This window comes from Atractosteus spatula, chromosome 5, assembly GCF_055471065.1.
Source record: "Atractosteus spatula isolate fAtrSpa1 chromosome 5, fAtrSpa1.hap1, whole genome shotgun sequence".
NCBI lineage: Eukaryota > Metazoa > Chordata > Actinopteri > Semionotiformes > Lepisosteidae > Atractosteus > Atractosteus spatula.
In genome coordinates, this window is record NC_142710.1 from 52,046,556 (window position 1) to 52,069,201 (window position 22,646).

The 22,646-nt window shown below is 35.7% G+C and overlaps 1 protein-coding gene across 2 annotated transcripts in view; it reads right to left on the reverse strand.

Annotated features, from left to right (window-relative positions):
* Positions 1 to 19,255, reverse strand: part of LOC148835231 (metabotropic glutamate receptor 2-like) — a 62,571-nt gene extending 43,316 nt beyond the window's left edge. Inside the window, exon 1 of one of the 2 annotated variants that reach the window (XM_088916842.1) lies at positions 18,290 to 19,255. The gene's annotated coding sequence lies outside the window, so the exon portion shown is untranslated. The remainder of the gene's footprint in view (positions 1 to 18,289) is intronic. The other variant, XM_088916841.1, reaches the window with a different exon arrangement.
* Positions 19,256 to 22,646: the final 3,391 nt, after the last annotated feature.

The window sequence follows — 22,646 nt, forward strand, 5'->3', positions numbered from 1 at the left end:
CCATCATTTTTCATGATCAAATTTAGCTCTCAGCGGGAACTGCCATCATATTGTTTTTGCAGTCGAGAGAATTTCTCTCCAGATGTCTCTTCAGAATGATTCTCTCTGAAAGAAAGAATCAAAAAGAGGAGCAGCTTCAAAACACTTTGAAGCTTCTGATACAGTACAACCACAAGAGCCTTTCTTGATATGATTTTGATGTTATCCACTATATATGTATGCTGCGTATATTTACACGTCTGTGGTCTATTTTCCTTGCATCATTGCATTGTCTTTATAAACTCTTGTGGCGGCATTCTGAGCATTAAACAAACCAAACAATGCTCTTCACAGCTGTCACTGTGAGAGCTGACAGTCAACCAAGAAGGGAAGCATAAAAAATATTAACTAGAATGAAGGGGAATGGAAAATTAAATTTCAATATCTCCCAAAATCTTGAGCTTGAATATTAATTCTTGCAGTGTTTTTTCGGGGGGGGTAATGTGCATGAATTAAGAACAGACTAAAAGCAGAGAAAAGGTAACTATCCAAAGAAACAAGGGCATTTTCAAATGAGAAATATGAAAGATTTTCCTTTATTAGAAAGTCACGCTATTTCTTAGATTTATATAAATAGACCAGAGACATTTCCTTAGTTCTTCCCTTTAATTTGGACAGATGGTGTTTTTAACGTAATTCAATAGCCTAGCCAGCTTCTTGAACACTTCAATCCTGGCAACATCCGTTTCAGGAGAACGGAATGAGATGGGAGCTGTGAAAACTGTTAATCTGTCTGAGCAGTTTCAATCACATTTGATAGAAAATAGTATTAATATATGGTAATTTTTAGAGATGGGTGGCATATGAGGAATGGTGCTTTGCCAAGGCTGTTAATCTGTTTGGGACTTGAAGCAGAGGAAGAGAGTCCTTGAGAAAGAGCTGCACGCTTGCAGACTTCCATAAGTGCTCTGTAGAAATCTTCTGTATATGAACAGATAGAGCTATCTTACCATTTTCAGCCTGTCATGGAAATGATCTGGAGGGATGCAGGAGTCACAATGCTAATAGGAAAATGTGTTTTGTGCTAATTTTTTATCCTGAGCAAACCTGACATACAGTGAATAATGAATGATGCATCAAATCAGTGCAAGCTTGTGACCCATCAACAGAATTTGGATGTTTTCATAACATGTTATTAAAAATAGCATAGAAAAGAAAATCTTTTAAATTACACTATGTCACATGGTCATTTATGTTACCATGTCTGCAAGAAAGGAGATGTCTTCTGGTCTTTGTGGAGTCTTCTCTGAGCAGTGAGACAATAATCAACACCTTTTGCTTTTACCGTTCTTCACTCCTACTGTAAATGTTATGCTTAGCTACTCCAACAATGAAATGTAAAGAAAAGCCATTGCAACGTCCATCAAACAGACACCTTGGAAAACAACATCCTTAATCTTTGATGCTAAATTATTAAAACTATCTTTCTCTGCGCAATCGCTGAAATATTTTATGATGTTTGCATCAGTGCCAATCCTGCCCTCCTGGCAAAAAAACATAGGGAATCTGATTCAGTTGCTAATATCTGATCTTGTTTTTTTTTGCTTTTTAGTTTTTCAGCAGATGCGAGTAGAATACAAAATGAGGTCTGCTATGATAATTAGGTGCTTGTTCTAACAAATCCAACCACCGAAGAAAACACAGGCAGAGTATTAAAGGGATGATACTTTTAATTCAATTTAAACCATCAATTTTTTTTCTTTTCCGATCTGCTTTGGCTCCCACTGATTGCAGACTTTCAAGGTATTTCCTTCTTATTCATACTCTGAGTCCCAGTGTGACTATAGTTAAGTTAGCATCACCTAGAAGAGTGACACAATTCTCACTGAAAGCCCTGGAAAATCACAGACACCCAAGAGAAAGGCCATTGTTACATTCCAAGCTGAGAATGCCTGGCCAACTCAAGCCCATATGACCCAGCCAGCACTTGACTGCATGAATAATCTTAGTCAACTAATAACATGACACAGACTTAATCAGTCAATCAAGACTGAATAAATCCTGACTGCAGGGCTCAGCCAGAACTACACATGAGTGCCTTTGCTACTTGAGCTTATCAGGAGCCCAAATGGGAATACTTAAAAATAATAATACCTTACACTCATATAGTGCTTTTCAGTACACTCCACTCAAAGTGCATTACAGGTAATGGGGACTCCCCTCCACCACTACCACCAGAGGTGACAGCAGCCATAGTCTGCCAGTATGCTCACCACACACCAGCTATCAGTGGGGAAAAGAACAGAGTGATGAAGCCAATTCATAGATGTAGATGATTAGGAGGCCATGATTGGTAAAGGCCAATGGGAAATTTGGCCAGGACACTGGGATAACCCCACTACATCCCCTTAAGGTTACGTTCCTTCACATACATCCAAAGCTCGCCAAAAGGCTGGGTTTAAACATCAAGATAGCGATGGTCCTTTAAATACGCTGTTGCGTGCTGTGTAGAAACTCCCTGATACAAATACCTTTTAATTACACATTTAGTTTTTTGGTTCCCATAAGATGTTCAAAAGATTGTTTTTTCAAGCCTCTCTTCTTTTCCTTTTCCAATTTAAGATTAACATCCATATTTTTTAATATTATGTTCATTCTGGATGTGAAGCAGTATGGTTTCAGGAAACAGGGATGACTTGGTAACTAAGTTGGAAATGAAATGTAGGTCATTGTATGACATGAACATTTGAATAGGTTCACTGGTGCACTTTAAAACAGCCTTTAATTCAGAAGATTCTTATGGAAAGTTCAGCATTATACCTTCACAGAGATGAAAACCGGTGATTGATGCACATGTGCAGCAAATGCATAATATTGAGCAGCTGTTTACTATTCTTACCATCAATCAGATCCTGTGAACAGCTGTTAGCTTCATGTTGCAGTTATGTTTTAAAGTGATGTAGTATCACAGCTATGATTTTGCTTAGAATTAAGTGTTCAGAAAGATTCTAATAATAACATTTATCTTACCTTGAATTTCAACTTACCTTCTGGAAATTCTTAACTTCTTTGAGACAGTTTCCTAGGTAGGTTTTTGAGATGGTATATCAATAAGAAAAATGTCCCGGTGCCAATCCAAGTCACCACAAATTGGTTTCAATCTGACACCTCCAGTGATGAAGTAAACAAATCCGCACCTCAGCGGCTCCAAGAGGGAGGCACATTTAGACTCAAACCCCAGTTTGAAGTTAGCCATTGACTAGGCCAAAGTGAACCACCAATCAGCAAGTGCCTTGAGGGGATGCCCTGATGGCATCACAGCCAATCACCAGCCCTGATGCTGTGACCTAAGAGGTGCTGCTCAAGCAGTTGTGATGCTCTCTGGGACCATGGCAACTTGACAGTTAATCTGATCACATAACTTTACCACAATGGCGAATAAATGTAGATGAGAAAAGCAATTGCCATACGGACAGACCTATGTGAACCAAAATAATGCCCAAGACATACATGGAAGTAAAAGAACTTCTGGGACAAGTTACTAATTGTAATTGAGCCAATCAACACAATGATATACTGTAGTTGGACATTTGTCAATACCACTGAATGTCAAAGAATATTTCGCACAGCAGCTAAAAAATAAGCAGACTTCCTAGGATTCTGCCCATCTAAGCCTCAACTTGTGGCCATGTTCCAGAGTCTTGAGATTTTGTTCAAGTTTGAGTGGAGGACCTGACTTCAGCATCACTAAGCACAGAACCATTCCTGCACCAGCAGGACATCCTTTTTGGCACAGAGTTGGCAGACGAAGACTGGACACAATCCAGCTGTTCTTCTCCCCATGGGACTTGTGTAAACCTCATTTATACATTCTTGGCCAATCATTCCCAGTTCCAACCAGTATACAGTAATTCAATATTCACATTTTTGTACTTGAGAATTAAGCTATTATTCCAAACAAGTATGATAATAATAATTTGATCAAGATTAATTCAGGAAAGTTATTGAATATCTACTTGACTATCAAGCATTTATGAATGTTGATGTCAAGAGACTGATTATTATGAAGTTGGGGGATTGATCAACTATTTGTGTCTATCATGGCACATAGATTCATATATACTCCATTACTGTATGTGTTTATGGCTGACGTTATTATTGTATCAATAAAATTGTATATTGTATTCTTTGAAGCCACATGTACAAACTGCTGTATATTCTGGTTTATTTATTCCTGGTAGCCATAACATACTTTATGACTTTATTGCCTAATTTCTAATTGCTTAATTACATTCAAATAATAAAATCACCACAGAAATAAGCATTACACATTTATTGGAAAAAATCAGTTTTAATCCTAGCAAATCCTAGCAAAGGCAGAATGCTGAAAACACAAATTAACATTTTTCAATTGAAGGGCATTTTTTTAAAATTCCATCCTGCCTCAAAGCAAACATGGAGTCACATGGTCACCATGGGAACTCATGCCATCTTACATACAGGCTTGTTGTGGTGTAGGACAATGAGATTGGACAGGAGTTTTGTTCATACCACATACATAATTGAAATCTTACATTATTATCTCATATGAAATACATACAGTGTCACTTCCATTTTCAGCTCCCCCTTAGCCACTTGTGTTTGGAATTCTACACGTGTTCACTGTTCTTGTACACTTTGCCACACAGGTGTTTCCAATACAATAGATGGGGAGAGGAGGAGAGGAGAATGTGTGAGGATAGAAGCAATACATGTAATTCTGAGCTACCAAATGTATATTTCCCCTGACATACACTACCTTCTGTCTGACTGTGCTCCGAGGCAATCAGGCATGCACTTCACACCCAAGCAGAATTATCAGATTGCACAAAGCTGCAGATGTCATCTTCGTCAGATAGCAGGGAAATTCTCAGGCACCAATTTAATCTTCATTTTCAAATGCTTTCGATTTGCTTTAATGAGCCATCGTGCAACTCTTCTCCTCCTACACATGACCTCTTGTCTTTCATCTATTTCTCTAACCGGCATATTCCATCGTGTTTTGGTAATCTATTCCTAAAGTCTAGCTCATCAACATGACCTGCTTACATTACATCCTTGCACACAGACAAATGTCACAGCCTGCCTGGGACTCACTGAGTGTCTCTTGGGTAGTATTCTCAAGGCCAACAATATATTCAGATCTTTAAGGACAGTTATCAAAATATTACTATACTGACTTTCATCAAATCAACATTTACTCATCAAAAGAATTTATTGGCCTCATGGTGGAAAGACCTATGTCTATTCAAGACATTATTTATGTAAAATTTAGTTTCTATATAAATGGGCTGAGTAAAGAAAACTAAAGTGATAGAAAGAGGAAAGCTTATAATGGTATACAAGTCACGTACAAATCCATTTCTACCAGTATCGTCTATCTCTACCTCTCTCCTCTATAGTTGAGGACTGTGGTAGTGTTTCAAGGCTGTATGCATTTACTATAACTGGTTTAAATTCAGTTGGGGGATTTCAAATGCTTGCTGACAAACCAGAACAGTTTTAGAAGATGATATTTTCTTGATTGACATAATCACTTCCCCCCTCCCTATCCTCTCAACATGTGTCAAGGAAAGCACTAGCCAAAGATCATGCATCTTTCTCCCTTGGTCACTAATTACACTTAACAACTTTGATTCCTTCATCTATATTCATACCCTTGTCTCCCCTCCTGTTGCCTCATTAGGACATACAGTTTGATGGCTGGTGACAGGGTAATGGATATTCGGATGGTATAGGAGACTGAAGCTCCTTTTTTGAAGGGAAGTGCTTTTTTATTAACCAGTAAACTATGACAAGAGCAGGGCTAGCTGCTGGGCTTTTCCACAAACCCTCTCTGAGAGTAACCTAGCTCTGACAGTATGACAAAACTCCAACTGTTTGAGCTGACAGAAAAGGGCCTCAGTTTGCATTCAACACTCACACACTCTCACAGACTTGCTTGGCATACTCTGTGTTGGCCCTGTGTTCTGTCACCATGTGTTGGAATATGCGTTTGAAATGGCCTGAATTTTAAAATCAGCTCTGACTCCACTGGCAGAAAAACAAAAATTCAAAAACAATAAAACAAATTGATTTTACCTACACACCACAGCTGTACTCACACTGTTGATGTCAGGAGCAATTGTATAAAAGATTAGCTAACTTCTGACAATTTACCTGTCCTCCATGATTTCATCCAGCTTGATTCATTCATAATTCATATTAAGCTTGTTAATGAAAGTTAAGTTAAAATGCTTTACCTTTCATTTTTAAAACACTATTTCTCAAATCTACACAAAAGCTTAATGAAGTTCAGAAGCAATTATTTAAATAAATTGTTTAAATAAAGTAACATGTTTTTAGTCTGAACACAATCTCACATTCTGTTGTTCACAAAGAGTATCATCTAAATTGGATTTGCAACACTGTAGTTCTGACAGAATAAATACTGTACATTTATAACAGGCTTTGAATGCACATAAAAGATATGTTATATAAAGTATTTCTATAATATTTACAAAAACATACTGTACATTTGGAACAGAAATGAATACATCTCAAAACAACAAAAACTAGAGAGGTGTTATGGCTGATATTCATCATATGTATGATGTGTGTGAATTAAAATTACATTAGCTTCAAATTGTGAAATGGTGTCAGTGTCAAAGCTACCCTGTTTCAAAAAGATTGGTGATATTGCTATCATTAATCATTCTGCTGTGTATTTCATCTGGTAGCAAGCAAAGAGTGTCATAGCATATCTCAAAGATGATGTCGATGATGATAATAATAATGTATATGGTTCATCACCATTTCATGCACTCAGAAATAAGGCAAAATGATTTGCTTGCTCAATTAATATTGCCTGACAGTACTTGCTAACCCTGTCACAGCAGGACCTAATGTAGAAACAGTTTTGTTTGGGGTTTTTTCCCTGTACTGTAATAAACACAGCTTTGACAAAATATTAAGATACACAGGGCCTTGGATAGATGACAGAACACTGAAAGTAAAAACCTCAGAGGTATTTGTCAATCCTTCCTCAGTGGACACAGGTCAAAGCTTGTATCTCAGTACCTCCATGTTCTGTCACCTTGCCAAAAAGAGCTGACACAGAATGATTCTGCTTTGATGTGAGGATCTTGAAATGGAAGATTTACCAGAAGGACTTTCTGTCTAAGATTCACTGTTACTGATCCCTAAATCATTTCCAGATGCACTACTGTATTTGTTTGGTTTGTTCTTTGTCAAATGTTTGGTTGTTTTTTTTTACCAATTTTTTTTTAATTTAACAGATCTGATTCCAGGTTCCAGATTCGGCAGACTGCTTACAAAAATGTTTACGACCCAATATGAATCAATTGCTGTAGGTTGTACAAAAAAGCAAGCTTTTTTGAACCAAAATGTACGGTACATTTCCAATGTTGGACAATATCCTATTGAACACATAAAGATAAGATCTGCTTTTTCAGATTAGGAATAGATTTTTGACTTTCCAAGACACACTAATAGATATATTTAAAAGATTTTTTGAACTTCTTATTTTTTACATCTCAGACTTATCATTTGTTGAATGTTTGATTACAGACATATAGTTTAGATGACGCACTATTTATTAGAAAAAGAAAATGTTTGGTTGTTTTTTTTTACCAATTTTTTTTTAATTTAACAGATCTGATTCCAGGTTCCAGATTCGGCAGACTGCTTACAAAAATGTTTACGACCCAATATGAATCAATTGCTGTAGGTTGTACAAAAAAGCAAGCTTTTTTGAACCAAAATGTACAGTACATTTCCAATGTTGGACAATATCCTATTGAACACATAAAGATAAGATCTGCTTTTTCAGATTAGGAATAGATTTTTGACTTTCCAAGACACACTAATAGATATATTTAAAAGATTTTTTGAACTTCTTATTTTTTACATCTCAGACTTATCATTTGTTGAATGTTTGATTACAGACATATAGTTTAGATGACGCACTATTTATTAGAAAAAGAAAATGTTTGGTTTACTACTACCATTGCTACACTTATTATTAAAAATATATATTATGTAAATCATTTAACTTTTGCAATCAGATACATCCTTAAATGCTGGATGCACATGCTATATCCTATTTTCTCTTAATAACCATAAAACTGATTAATGTCTTAAACAAATCTATCTGTCTGATAATCAGACAAAATAGTCAATGCCTTTTGATAAGAGTTGTGCATTGCATTTTCTCATGACAGTGATCTGTCTGGGCATTTCACCTAGAAGCTATATTTCGATACTACAACAGCATGACTTCAGGATGGAATAACTAAAATAATTTTAGATCAAAATCACATTTGTGTGTGTAACAAAAAAGAATACAAAATAAGGACCCCATTAACACGTGATTTTCTTGCAATGGGTAATAATGGCTTGTTTTATTGCATTTTAATCCAGTTGTTGTAGCTATCACAGTTTACCAATTTCTGTTATATAGCACCTGGGGGAACAGAGAAAAATATAAATTTACATACTGGTTGCTTTGCCTTCCTCCATAAATGTATTGGGTTAATTTCTGGATGAACAGTGATTAGAAAAAGGTGCTGTTTTTATTTTTGCTAATGTGATTATGCTTTGGAAGTAGGCTGGTACTGACCACATAAAGATCTGGAGTTTAAGGATCTACAACAATAAAATGAGGAAGCTTCAAAAAATGTGACTGTCAAAATTTGTTATTCTGGGATCTGTTCTAACATACAGCAAGTACTCAGTTGTTAGAAATACAGCTGGCGTACAGGACAGTGCCATACATAAATGAGCAATTTTTGCATCATACAGAGTAAGAAAACTTTACCTACCAGTCCTGTCACAGACTCCTATTCTACGTCAGAACAGAAGAACATAAGGTTGCAAATGAGAGGAAATCATTAGATCCAACATGTTTGATTGCTAGTGGATAATTGGTCCAAACCTCCTTACAGGTTATCAGTGTCAAGGACATGTGGCTGGACACTTGTCCTCGACTCCAACAACCCTTTGATTTAAAAAGTGCCTTGTCTTCTCAATTTTAAATGCATTTCTTCATCTCTTCTATTTGTGTCCTTTGGAAAATGTTTCACTGTCGATTCTGAAGAAATCCATCAGGCGAATGTCTTCTTCTCTGTTCAAGACTAAAAAAGATTCAGGTATTTTTACCTGTCAGTGTAGGACATTCCTTTAAGAACAGGGAAATATCTGATTGCATTTCTCCTGACTGATTCAATAACTGCAAGATTTTTTTTTTGTCATCTGGCGATCATAATAAGGTTCCTGCCTATTCTGCTGAAATGCAATTTTGCTCTTCTAGGCAAGTGGAATGTCACTTGTCACACATTGTTTTTTTTTACATTGTGATCATAAACCTGTGAATTGCCTTTCATTTTCACAAACTGATTGCAAATGTATAGCTTTTACAGAGATCAGGGGCATTTGACACCAAGAAATAAGAGTGGAAATACAACTTTTCTATTTTCTGTACTCAGGAAAAAAATATCAAATGCATTATGGACTTTGAAAAGAGTTTCATCCCAAACAAATTTAATTTCAGGACTGAGGTCTACATCATATATAAAAATATCAGTTTGATATTCTGTAGTACCATTCAAAAGAGTTTGGTTGCACCTTATATATTTATAGCTGTTATTTGTATTATATCCCAGTTCTAACGTTCACATTTTCATTTGCTAACTGTCAGAACCAGTATATATCCAGATTATACTGTTCGCTTACAGAAAACTAAGAAACTAAAAAAAGAGAAAAGAGAAAGAAAAAACTAACCACAAAAGGTTATAAATAATGACAAAAAATATTGTGCAAATCAAAGTTTAATAAAAAAAACTAATTTAAAATCTGGTACTTCCTAGGTGTGATGTACAGTAGCAGTAAACATGCAATGTTTTTGGAGAATAACTACAAAATATAAGATGAGCAAAGAGCTGCCTTTTAAAACCAGGGTTGAATGTCATAATTTGGAATCATATTAGGGTTTTTTAAATACAGTAGGTCTTTGACTCTAAAGGAATGACAAATTTTAGTGTTCTATCATTAACCTTGGCTAAATGCCAAGGAATCTCTTAAAAATCAACCTTTTATTGCTCTTCTTTAGGTATTGTTTTCAGCAGTAAGCAAAACCATTTCAATTCCTTATTTATTCAGGTGTTCCATACATTAGGTTAATTGTATTTACAATTGTATTTACAATTAACCCAAACTAGAAACTACTCACTACATACAGATTTAGAGACTTGTATAAAAGTAATGCTTTAGTCATTATTTTGCATATTTGCTTTCTTCAGAGGCAGAAAAAAACGATCAAACACTACTGAGGGGAAATTGTTAAGGTTTCATTGTCTTCAGATAAACTGTACTACTGTGAGTGCTGCTGGACCTATAAAGTCAGCCTACTCTGTTCATTGCAGTTGTGTATAACACAGATAAGGTGATGTTTTACACACTTTACCTCCGATAAGCAGTTCTGCAACACGGATGGACGTTCTGCACACTATTTCAATCTGGAAAGTCAAAGGTTTCAGCAGAGGCTGTGTCATGCACTCTTCTTTAAGCTTCCTCTTGTTAACAGTGCCAGTATGCAATCATCTGTGGGTTATCTCTTGAAGCAGCCTTGCTTTCTGCACTGATACAGGTGAAGTGGATTCCATTTGGACTAAAGAGCTTCGTGCTGGAAGCTGGTTTCGTAAGCTTCTAAATAGAGGATCAGAGCGTCTTCACTCCAAGAAAATGCCTGAACTGAAAACTTACAGTTTAACTATTTAAGCACGGCATTTTTCTTGTTTATGAAAATCTAACTTTTTTAAAAATTATTTGACATATGTTCATTTAGGACAGGTATCTTAACAGAAAGTAAATGCTCGTTCATTTTGATGTATTTCAGAAGCCAGTCTCAAGCCAACAGATCATTCCAAAAGATACATCGGACATGCTATGGACTCAACATCCCCCTACAGGAGAGTTAGTGATTATTAGAGGAGAATCCACTACCAATGTACAGTATATGAAAGCCTGCGAGACCCCTGACCATATGAAGTCTGCCTAGTCCAGTTCTGTACCACCACTTGGAGAAACCTGATAGCAGTTGACTAAAGACAACGAGAGGTCTTGACTACTTTTTTCCTCCAGTCCTCATGCTATATTTAGCCAGCAGCCATATCACCCTGCAACTCACAACCACTGAAGCTAAACAGTTGTGAGTCTGGTCAGTACCTGGATAAGAGACCTCCTGAGAAAAAGTAAGGTTGCTGCTGGAAGAGGTGTTAGTGGGGCCAGCAGAGGGCCCTCACCCTGCGGTCCATGTGGGTCCTAATGCCCCAGTATAGTGACTGTCCTTCGCTCTGTCTTTTGGATGAAACGTAAAACCGAGGTCCGACTCTCTGTGGCCATTAAAAATCCCAGGGCATTTTTTGAAGTGTAGGGGTGTAACCTTGGCATCCTGGCCAAATTTCCCATTGGCCCTTACCAATCATGGCCTCCTAATAATCTCCATCTATGAATTGGTTTCATCACTCTGTTCTCCTCCCCACTAAAAGCCGATGTGTGGTGAGTGTTCTGGCGCACTATGGCTGCCATCGCATCATCCAGGTGGGGGCTGCACACTGGTGGTGCTGGAGGGGAGTCCCCATTACCTGTAAAGCGCTTTGAGTGGAGTATCCAGAAAAGTGCTATATAAGTGTAAGCAATTATTATTATTATTATTATTATATTTCTGTCTTTCTTTATTCATGGGTATCTGAGTTGTCCTGGACATGAAATCTGGCGTGACTGTGATTTACAGTACATGCTAAGCCTGGGGTTTGCATGTTTTTAAGAAACCTACAGTATTTGTACATATGTTAATCTGTTTGATTGATTGGTCAATCAAATGTTAAAATAGTCTCGCCTAAAATGACTAAATTCCTATTACCCTGATACCCATTTTTTACTCTTGTCGATTCGACGGGTATCTTCCAGGAACCAGAATCCTGTGAAAACAGGAGACATAGACTCCTTTCACCTCTCACACCTTTAGACACTCCAAAACCTGTAAATTACATTAAGTTTGCGACCCCTTTAAGAAAAAAAAAACTTTAAAAAAAACTGAAACATAAACATAACTGCACATTGGTGGTGGTGGAGGGGAGTCTTCATTACCTGTAAAGTGCTTTGAGCGGTGTGTCCAGAAAAGCGCTATATACTGTAAGTGCAAGCAATTATTATTAAATTACATACATAAACATACTGTAAACACTAATATTATTTTATCTGTTCTTAATGTCCTGAAATAATTATTTAATTATTTTTAGAATTGTGAGTTTTCGACTTTTTTTTTATTCCTGCTTTTGTGTATGAGATAAATTTGGTCCCACTGAAAAAAAATATTGCACTAATTACTGTGATATACTGTGTACATAATAAAACAGTTATAGCACTGTAGATATGGTCCATAAAATTAATCATAAAAAATTACTATGAGCCAAAAAAACAATTAATGAGAATAGAGGCTATGATTGCATCTTAATACACAATTGGATATTTAAGCCCTGTCACTATTATACTGTATTTTAGAATATTGTTTTACATTGTGATATGTGCACTTACTGTACACTTTTGATTAAATCCAAACATATATAATACATCTTTATAAATTATGTTCCCAAATTCAAATTTTATTTTTAAGGGTGTGCTTAATAAATAACAATTACTTTGAAATAATATTCCAAATTGCAGAATACCACAATCAAAACACAGTTTCTATGTATGCTGTAGTTCCCAACACAGACCAAATATTAACACAAAAGTATGCATAAATAAATAGTGTCACAGATAAAATGAATAGTGTTTTTTTGTTTCCAGGCAAGAAATTATCCCTATGTGCAAACAAAGTTTGGTTAAGTTTGGTTAAATGGAGAATACAGGCATTGGAGTCCAACATCAATCAGTGGTGTCTTCAGTCTTTTGTCTACACATGCGGTCAAATGTACTTTCATCTGGCTAAAGACCAACAGCATCACATACTGTATACAAGTTGAACAAATAAATAGAAGATAAATAAACTGCAGTCACAAACCTCACTGGCCTTTCAAACTATATTGAAACATATTTTTGTAGAGCACTACAGTACACCTAATCATAATGAAATACTGGTAAGTCAAGAAAGCTTGAAAAAATGTCTCATTTCCAAATTTGGCGCTCCCCAGTGACATAAGACCTATTTGTCATTTGCTATGTGAGAACAGTATGTATGTGTCTTTGAACACAGAGAAAGCAAAGAGAAAAATCACTGCATAACTACAGATGGTGCAAAATCCAAATTAAAAGACACAAGCTAAAGAAATATAAGAGAAATGACAACGTATTATCGAGAATGATAAAAGTCACTAAAAGTATTTGATCGCAATCGACTTCAAAACGACAACAAACCTCTGGCATCGAGGCAGAGAAAGACATCTACAGGGATATAGCAGAGTTATGCAGCTAAGGGTTAAAAGGGGCCATTGTGTGGATGGAATAGTAATTTCTATAACAACAGTACGAAATAAAAGAAAAACAGTGATAAAAAGATCAGAGACATACAGTAAATGTCTCACAGTATACTGTACAATATGTCAATGTTGAGTCAGCTCCCAGCCTTTGGTGAGACATGATACACAATATACAGTACAGTGCTACTGTATACAGTGTGAATACTAGCTAAATGTAAAAACCACATGGTCACACTTCATTTGACAGAGGTCAATATCCACAGTATAACACCATCTGGGAAAATTGTGGTAAAGAAGTAAAGGACTAGGAATATTATTTTAGCAATGTAAGTAGCCTCTATGAAGGTGTGCTGTCTACATAAAACAGCTTTCAAATAAGCCATCAGCAGTCACACATTCGTCTTCAGATACCAGTTAATCAACTAACAAAAGCATGCATCCTTAAATACTACAATTCAGATTGAACCCACATCATCAGGAAGTTAAAACTACCCAAATTTAGACACAAGCAGACATTTTAAGCATTAGAGATACTGTATATACTGTTCCCTGTTCCTATGGTTTCCCACTTTGTGACTTGTAACATTTTCTTAAACCTATTTAATTCAAAACCCTATAGCTAAAACCAAAGATTGCTAAGGGTAAGATAAAGTTACAGCAAATGTCAGCAAAAGCCAAAGAGAAAAAAAAATATGCTGCTTACATAAATAGTCAGACCCATGAGCTGAATGTTTGGTGGAAGCACCTTTGACAGCAATTACAGGCATAAGTTGTTCAGGGTAACTCTCTACCACTTTTTTCCACTACCTTGGAACATTTTTTGCCTTTTCTTCTTAGGAGATTTGCTCATGCTCTCTCAGTTCGCTTGAAAAAGATTCTAATCAGGACTTGGACTGGGTCACTAAAGGACATTCGCTTTCTTATTCTTTAACCACCCAACATAGCTTTGGTCTTGTGCCTTTGGATCATTGTCCTGCTGAAATATGTTTTTTGTCCCAGACTCAGAGATCTGAAGTAGGTGTTCCTCTATGATTTGCCAGTACTTTTCTTCATAGATGTTCCCATCAGTCATGACAAGTTCCTCACTCCCTGCTGATGAGTGATGAGTAATGCAATATGCTGGGTATGTGACTGATGTAATGTTTTGCAATTAGACCAAAAAGTTCTAATTTTGTCTTGTCTGACCTTAAAACCTTTATGCCACACATATGCAGTATCAATTAGGCATTTTGTTGTAAACTCCATTTACTGTAGGATTTGAGATGTATCTGTAGTTTTTTTGTGGGGACTATACAAGTCTCCTTAGTGGAGAGACTGGGATATTGTTGACCCATGAATGCTTTCCCCCATCTCTGCCACTGAACTCTAACAGTCTCAAAGTCTCCGCCTCACAGTGGCATACAGTATCCAAAGGATTCCTCCTTGACCGACTGCTTAGTTTGAAGGGACAGCCTGATCTAGGCAGTGCCTGTGTGTGTTATTCTTCTTAATGATTGACTTCACTATGCTCAAAGAGATACTGTAGTAAGGGACCTTGAAATGTTTAATACTCGCCTCTTGGAGTGTGGCTTTATACAATTACATTACATTTCTGCATTGTTCATGAAGATCCTTGGTCTTCATGGTTGAACTGTTGCTTGAAATACCAGACTGAAGGATCTTACAGGGACACATATTTATTCAGAAATCATGTTAACCACTATTATTGCACACAGACATCACTTAAGTAATTGTGTGCTTTATTAAGGTAGTTTTGTGCACCTACATTAACCTGGGTGTGCCACAGCAAGGGGTTTGAATACTTGAGCAATCATGATATTTCCATTTTTAATATTAATTACTGTTCTTACGTCTTTTTGGTTTTCGCTTTGAATGTTAATATTAGTTGTTACTTTAAAGTGTTGTGAGTGCAAGCTTTAAAGCAACAAAATATGAAATGCGTGGATGTGAATACTCTCATAATGCACTGTTTATTCATAAATATACTGTACACATAAAATATTTAATAAGTGTATAGTCTGCCTTTGCCACCTACTAATAAGAAACAAAAAGAGCATAACACTACACACAGATATGTACAACAGACATTTCGAAATATGTACTGCGTCACATACAGTATGCAGACAGTATGCATACACAGTACAGTACTGCTATCATGCATGAACTCACTAATGTTTCTGCTAGATAAATAAGCAAAATATGCAGGCATGCAGAATCAATTGAGGCATAAATTAATAATTTTATTAAAGAAAGGCAAAGGTTGTGCTTTAAGTTGCAAGAGTGCCCAAGGTAGTATTCTCATGTTCAGGTTTAAATGCTGTTTAATATGCTTAAGTTAGAGATAAGACACCACCTTTCTCCCTATACACACATATTGTCAACACATGGGCTATAATATCAGAAAAACAGTATTTTTGACAAGCACACCACATTTCCATACAAAAGATGTATGTGAACTAAAGTTTGAAAGAAACTGCTGCTGCTGCTGAGTTATAAATACGCACTCCTTCATATGATCTCTCCTTGCTGTTATGAATCTAGTGGGATTGTGTGTCATGAATTCTCTTCCGCATGGGGTGAGATGCTACACTTTCAAAAAAGCTCATCCCTTCCATGTTGAATCAATTACAAGGGAAGTGAATTGAAGTCATATTAAAGGTTAATGTCACAGCACTCCAAACTGAGACAAGAAATTGTGATAATTATGTATTGTTATCTATAGCTATTTTGTGTTGTTCACATAGTTTTAACCCATTTTACAAGTATAAGGTCTGATCATGAGATGTTTAACTACAAGCAGCTTTATTGTATGAATTAGAAAACAATTTCCTTTGAGTAAAATAGTCTACAATCACTATTAATAATGAAAGTCTTTTCTGACTGCTTTGATGATTAAATATCATAGAATTCATCAAACATCATTCATTTTCTCTGTTGGGATTACAGTTGCTCGTCTTATTTCTAATGAGGTATCAATTGCAAATTCAACCTTAGCAGATAGTTACTGTTTATTGTATATTATCAAGCAATCAGCAATTAACATTAATTTTCATTAGGATATTCTAATAATTTAAAAAAAACAGTCAACTAACTTTTCCATACTGTGACATCCATATTTTAAAACACATTTAATTTAGTTATTGTGGTACTGCTGAGCCATTCAGAAAGGTCTGTGGCTCTCCTGTCGTGATTCTGTTACCAATTAGTTTTTCAAAATGGTTGAAGTATTTTTTACCATTGGATAAATTGCTCTAGGCTTTTACAGTGTTTTGATTATTATCTGCTTTTATTTCATTTTACTGTATATGCTAAGAATATGCTAAGAATGCTAAGTAGTCATGTTCTGTTTATGTTTTCAGAAAGTACATGTAAAGAATTGATGGCAACTTCACAGATGAGTAATCTGATACTGTATATAGCCTTAGCCATGATCAGAAAAACATGTTTCTGGATTATTTACATTCACTCAACCTCAATTACTATGTAAATGCACAGTAAGAGTAAGCACTATAAATGCAACATTACTCCATTTGGATGAATAACCTTATAAAACTGTCCCCACTAACAATTTATTATAATCACAGACATTGCTCTATAATGGAACGCCATCGATTTCTTGACTTGACTTGAACTAAATAAAACATATACTGCACTCCTGTAAGGTGAATTTGATAGCATGCTTTTTCCTTTACATTATCCACCAAAGGGTATGTAGCAGAAAGCTCATTACAATCACAACCACCAATTCACAAGCAATTAGTAACAGCATGTAATAAAACATGCAAAGTGCTTTCATTGTCTTTATCTTTCACTATTAATGAACATATTGTAAGTATTAAATCCAAAGTTCTTGTTCTATGTGTTTTGTGAGATAAAAAGACAAGCTACTATTTAATTGGTAAATATTTGGAAAATCTTTGCACTAAGGTGTGGAAAGGGTGTGTGTACTTTACATCTTTTACCAGACCTCATGTTCCAAGTACAGAACTCTGCACTGGCTTTGTGTCATTGAAATTAATAGTGTATATACAGATGCAGAGATAGACACATTACACTTGTATTGAGTGTGATGAGACTGAATCAACAACTTCAATTTACTTTATAAAATTTACTTTATTTCAATTTACTTTATAAAATAAACATTCTTAATGTTGCATTCAAGTCAAAGTAGCAAAAAAGGTATGCTTCAGCCCTGCACTGTACTCCAGAGTTCTACCTTGACCTTGTTTAAACTAATAGGATGTTGTTGACCAGTGACCAATATATTCATTATATTCAAACCCAGAGGGTAAATAAATATCATATGTGGAGTATACAGTATGATTTTTTTAATGCACTGCCCTGCATACGTTAATTTTGGTATGAGAATAATTGTCACTTCACAACTTAAAAGTTGAGAGACATTAATCTTAATCATAAACCTATTTATATAGATTACCATCAATAAAAAAGATAGCATTTGATTACGATATAAAACAGGTGTTAAATTAGAATGAAGAAGAGTGAAATCTTCCAACAGCCCGTCTGGTTTGTATGAATTACATACATACTGTACGGTATATGCAGTTTACCTGTATATATTTCCAAAACGTTGTTAGAAGTGTTTAATAAAGATCGAAGAATTTTCCTATCCGAATGATTGTCGATATTCCTAGAGCACTATTCCTCGGATGAGCAAGCTTATGTATCCTAATAAAATGATAGCTGTTACTGTACATTTTACAATATTATTAACGGTTTCAAACGTAATGCGTGTGTAAGCCGAATTAAAGAAAAACAAAAAGTATCCTTACCTGTGCAATTCGGAATCGGTTTTCTCGGTGAATTTAAACTACTCCATGTGTGGACTTGTCCAGGCTTGGGTTCTGCGCTCAAGCTGTCCGCGTATTCCTGCTCAGTTCGAATTGCCACAGCTTGGATGTGGATCTGTCCTTGGTCCTGAAACGGAGTCAAATTCGCGTGAATTGTCCATGCCTTGAAATGCAGAGCCTCATGCGAAACTCCCGTGTCTGCAATGTTAATACACTCTTCGCTCTGACTCTAGGTAGCACAACAGAAATATGGTTTGAGAAATCTGGACTCAATAAAAATGTGTTTTCTGCTGCAAGTTCACTATTCTATCAACAATTAGACATATGGAAAGTGCTTTCACTTTGCGCGACAGAAGCTGCTCGAAATAGCCGCATGGAAACTATTCAAAATAAAACCAAAGACTAATTGCTAGGCAGTGATTACTCTTTTTCTAGAGAGATTGTCGATTTTTCATATTTCCTTTGTCTTCGTTTTTTAATCGTATCTGTCCAAAACTGAAATACCGAGATCAGATTTAGTTTCTCATAGCGGCTGAAACTGAGAGCTTCAAATTATCAGCGACCCCAAGCTCTGAAGTAGTGTGACTAGAGACGTTCAAAGCTGTCTTCGAGGCAGCACAGACTTTCCTTGAAGATATATCCAACTTTCCCTCTCCACGTGTGATTGATTTTTGACTGAAAACTGCTCTTCTTTTTTTTTTTTGAAGCGGCTAAATATAAACTCATTCTAAGTGGACGTGCTCATAACTTTCTAAATTCACTGTTCATCCTCATTTTATTTCCTTTCCGCAGCAGACTTTTTCACCCAAGGAAGCATTTTTAACTATAGTGCTCTCAGCCAATGATATAAGGCATTGTCTTACACAAGAAATTTCCCGTTTAGAGAATGCCCGTTTTCTCTATATATACAAGCATAAATCTGCTGCGCAAATGAAGTTCAAACGCAATGTCAAGCCTCGGCAGGGATAAGTCTTTAGAGGCTCCTTTGTTATTCTGACGTTTAACCGCTGCTCTTGCTATTTCTGGTTTCTGTGCAAGACCAAACCTGGTATTTTTGTTGAGTGATAGGGATTCTCAGTTGGTTTGACACCGTGTTGAGAGCGGTCTCACTATACAGTACATCAGATGAAATTAGACCTCTAGCCCAGTGTTCTCGGACTTACCACCTAAATCCAGATGTAATGAAAGGAGGAGTCACGAGATTTTTTTGCCCTAAGGGGATGTTTCAGCCGCGAGCTTGTCTTATGCGAGCTGTCTTCTGACATTTAATTTAAAACTCGGTTAATATTCATCACCAAGTGAAGTGCAATCCGAAATTTGCATTATCTTCTCGTTTGCTCTAGAACATACTGTATAACCAGGCTATTTTTTTCAAACCTCTTTAAAAGTATTATCAAATCTCAAGAAAAGCCCACTGCTCGTAAACAATTTAATTAATTTTACAGATTTGAAAGTTTTCCGGTGGCATTTTCATGTGGTGATTATAATCGCGGTCATTGTGTGACTCCTGATAACAATGAGATATATATATACTTTGTGATTAAGCTTTTCTACTTCACAGTGTTATGCGGTTGTGTTTCAACTCTTCCTTCTCGATTTGAACTAATATATAAAAAAGATAAGTTAAAAAATGTCAGTACTTAAGTGGTTCAGATTCGGATCACTGGGACTATGAATGATTTGATCGGAAATATCCATGTACTTAAACATCAATAAATCAGTAGGTTAAGTTCTGCTCACACAGACCTGGGAAAAATGTATATATTGTAACATATTCCTGTCTCTTTTGAGTAACTATTTACATGTGTGCATTTTGTTTGGGGATTTAATTGCATTTTGAATTGAAAATAATACAAAAATATGCAAACTAGATATGGACAAAACATCTACAGTACTTGATTATATCTCGTAACTAAAACATCTACTGTAGGTCTAGGTTTACACTGACTGACAGCACCTAATAATTCACAGAACATGACCCAAGGAGTGCATGGAGAGACAGATTAATTTTCTTACCTGTTGGTTATTTAATCCACAAGGAAAGAAAGAAGTGAGATATGATCTTTATGTATACACCACAGGGCATCTTCTCAAATCCAGCATTACCCTAGCCAGCTAACACCTCCTAACCAGGCTTTCAGTTAACAGTAAATGAAGCATCTTGCCACACTTTTCATGAATATTTAATTTTACATCAGCCTCCTCAGCAATAGTAAAAATGTTATCATTCTTTGTTTAAAACCAGTAAACAATTATTAATTCATGAATGGTTTCTCAATAGAATCACTAATTGAGAGTAGTTTCTCGCAATTCAGGAAACAGGTGTAAAAGGCTAATAATTTAAGTATCATACATAAAGGGACTTCTATATTTACAGATATGCAAACTGGACGTATGCTCACAAACATTTTGTAGATAAAGTAATTAAAGTTAAATGATTAGAAAGACGATTTGGGTAGTGAGTAGCTCAACATTTAGTGGACAATATAATAATTGAGAGAATACACAGTGAGTAGACTTGAAAAGGCAGAAATATGATGTCCTGATCAACAAATTTCTGCAAACATAGCAGATTAAGTCACTTCGAGTGGGCTCCTTTGTAAAGACTTCGTGCTGAATACATTATAGTCCTGTAGAATGGGTCTGCTAGTACAGCCACACATTGTTTCAGTGTGTTGATTCTACCAGTCTAGTTTATTTCTCTTTCTTATATTATCTTATCAGTGTAAATTCGGGGACAGAAAATTTTAAATATATACTGCACATCCTACAGCAGAAAAAAACGTAATAAAAATAGTGCTTCTTAATTAGTTTGTTTTTTCTAATTGGTAATTATCACTATTTTTACTCAGTCCTATTTTTTCCCCTCACCGCACTATTTTAATATCTGCCTTCATCCATTTTTTTCTGCTTTTATTTTTACTTCAAGTTGCCTTCTTCTAACATAATAACTTCTTCCTGAAATAATCCATAAGATGTGGGTATTTGCTCCGTCAAAATGATGTTACCGAGGCAACTGAATAGTTCAAGGAGTAGCCAGATCATTGTTTTTACTAATTAGCTGCAAATTTGTGAACTTCGCCTCAGCCACTGTTAATGCAATAGAAAATAATACACACTAATTGCAATATAAATGTCAAATGGAAGGATTGCAATTCACCAAAGTGTTAAAGTCACAAAAGATCTTATAATTTACAAAATTCAGAAATGTCAAAATGAAACTAAAATTAATGACTTAAGCTAATATAGTGAACTCCTTGTTAACCTTCTTATGTCTAAGAAACAAAAAGGCTGTGCTTTTTTGCCTGCACTGTTTGTCTGTTTGCCTCATTGCAGTCTGTTTAGTTTGAAATTACTGATATACCATTTGGATACAGCCTCCCACTAATAATGCATGTATTTTCTCCCATTACAATAAAAGTGTGCTAATATGAGTAATCCTATTAAGTGAATTTGCAGAAGCTATGACTTTCTGTGTAGCTTTTTTAGATCAAAGTAACAATGCTTTGGATCCCTCTCCAAGTAAGTCTAGCAACATTTCATTTTTAAAGTGATTGAAAGCTAAATATGGGACTTATTGGACAATTAATGTGTGCAATCATAAGTGAAAAGTCTATTGTTGTTGTTCAGAAACATCAACATTATATGTTACTTAAATCCAAGAGATCTGGAATTGCATTTAAGTCACTTACTGTTCAAGCATTTCTTTATTTTGACCCATGATTAAGAGAAATGTGATAATTGCCATATCATTTTGAAAACCTAACATAAATGTTGTTTTTTTACACATTTTTTTTAATCTGTAATATTCTTATGCCTGAAAGAAGAGGGCATCTCTTCTCATCATGAGTTGTTTCAGTGCTATTTTTTTTTCATTTCGTTGTCCAGACTCAGACAGCCAAATCCCAGGAGAGCAGCCTGTTCAGAATATTCAAAATAAACTACAAGACAGACAGAAATGCTCTTTCAAAAATCAGGCTATATATTGCTAGTGCTTGAGAGAGCTTTTTAATAACAGTGTTAAAGTGACGTGGCTTAAACACCACAAAATCTAAAAACATTCATGAGATTAGAGTTGTATCATTTCATGTCTTGAACAAGAGTTCATGTATTGTTTCACAATACAGATATATTCTCTTCTTTGGAAGTGCTTTGAATTTACTTAGGAGAGATACACTCCGAAGAAGTTTCTGTTGATCTTGTCAGCAGAGCTTATTAAATCCTTTCCAATCTTTTGCTTCTGCAAACTCATTAAGATTATTGCCTTGGTTAGTTCCTGGTTTTCAGCAAAACCACCAGACTTCAAATCATTTGTTGAGGTTTGACAGAAATAGTCACT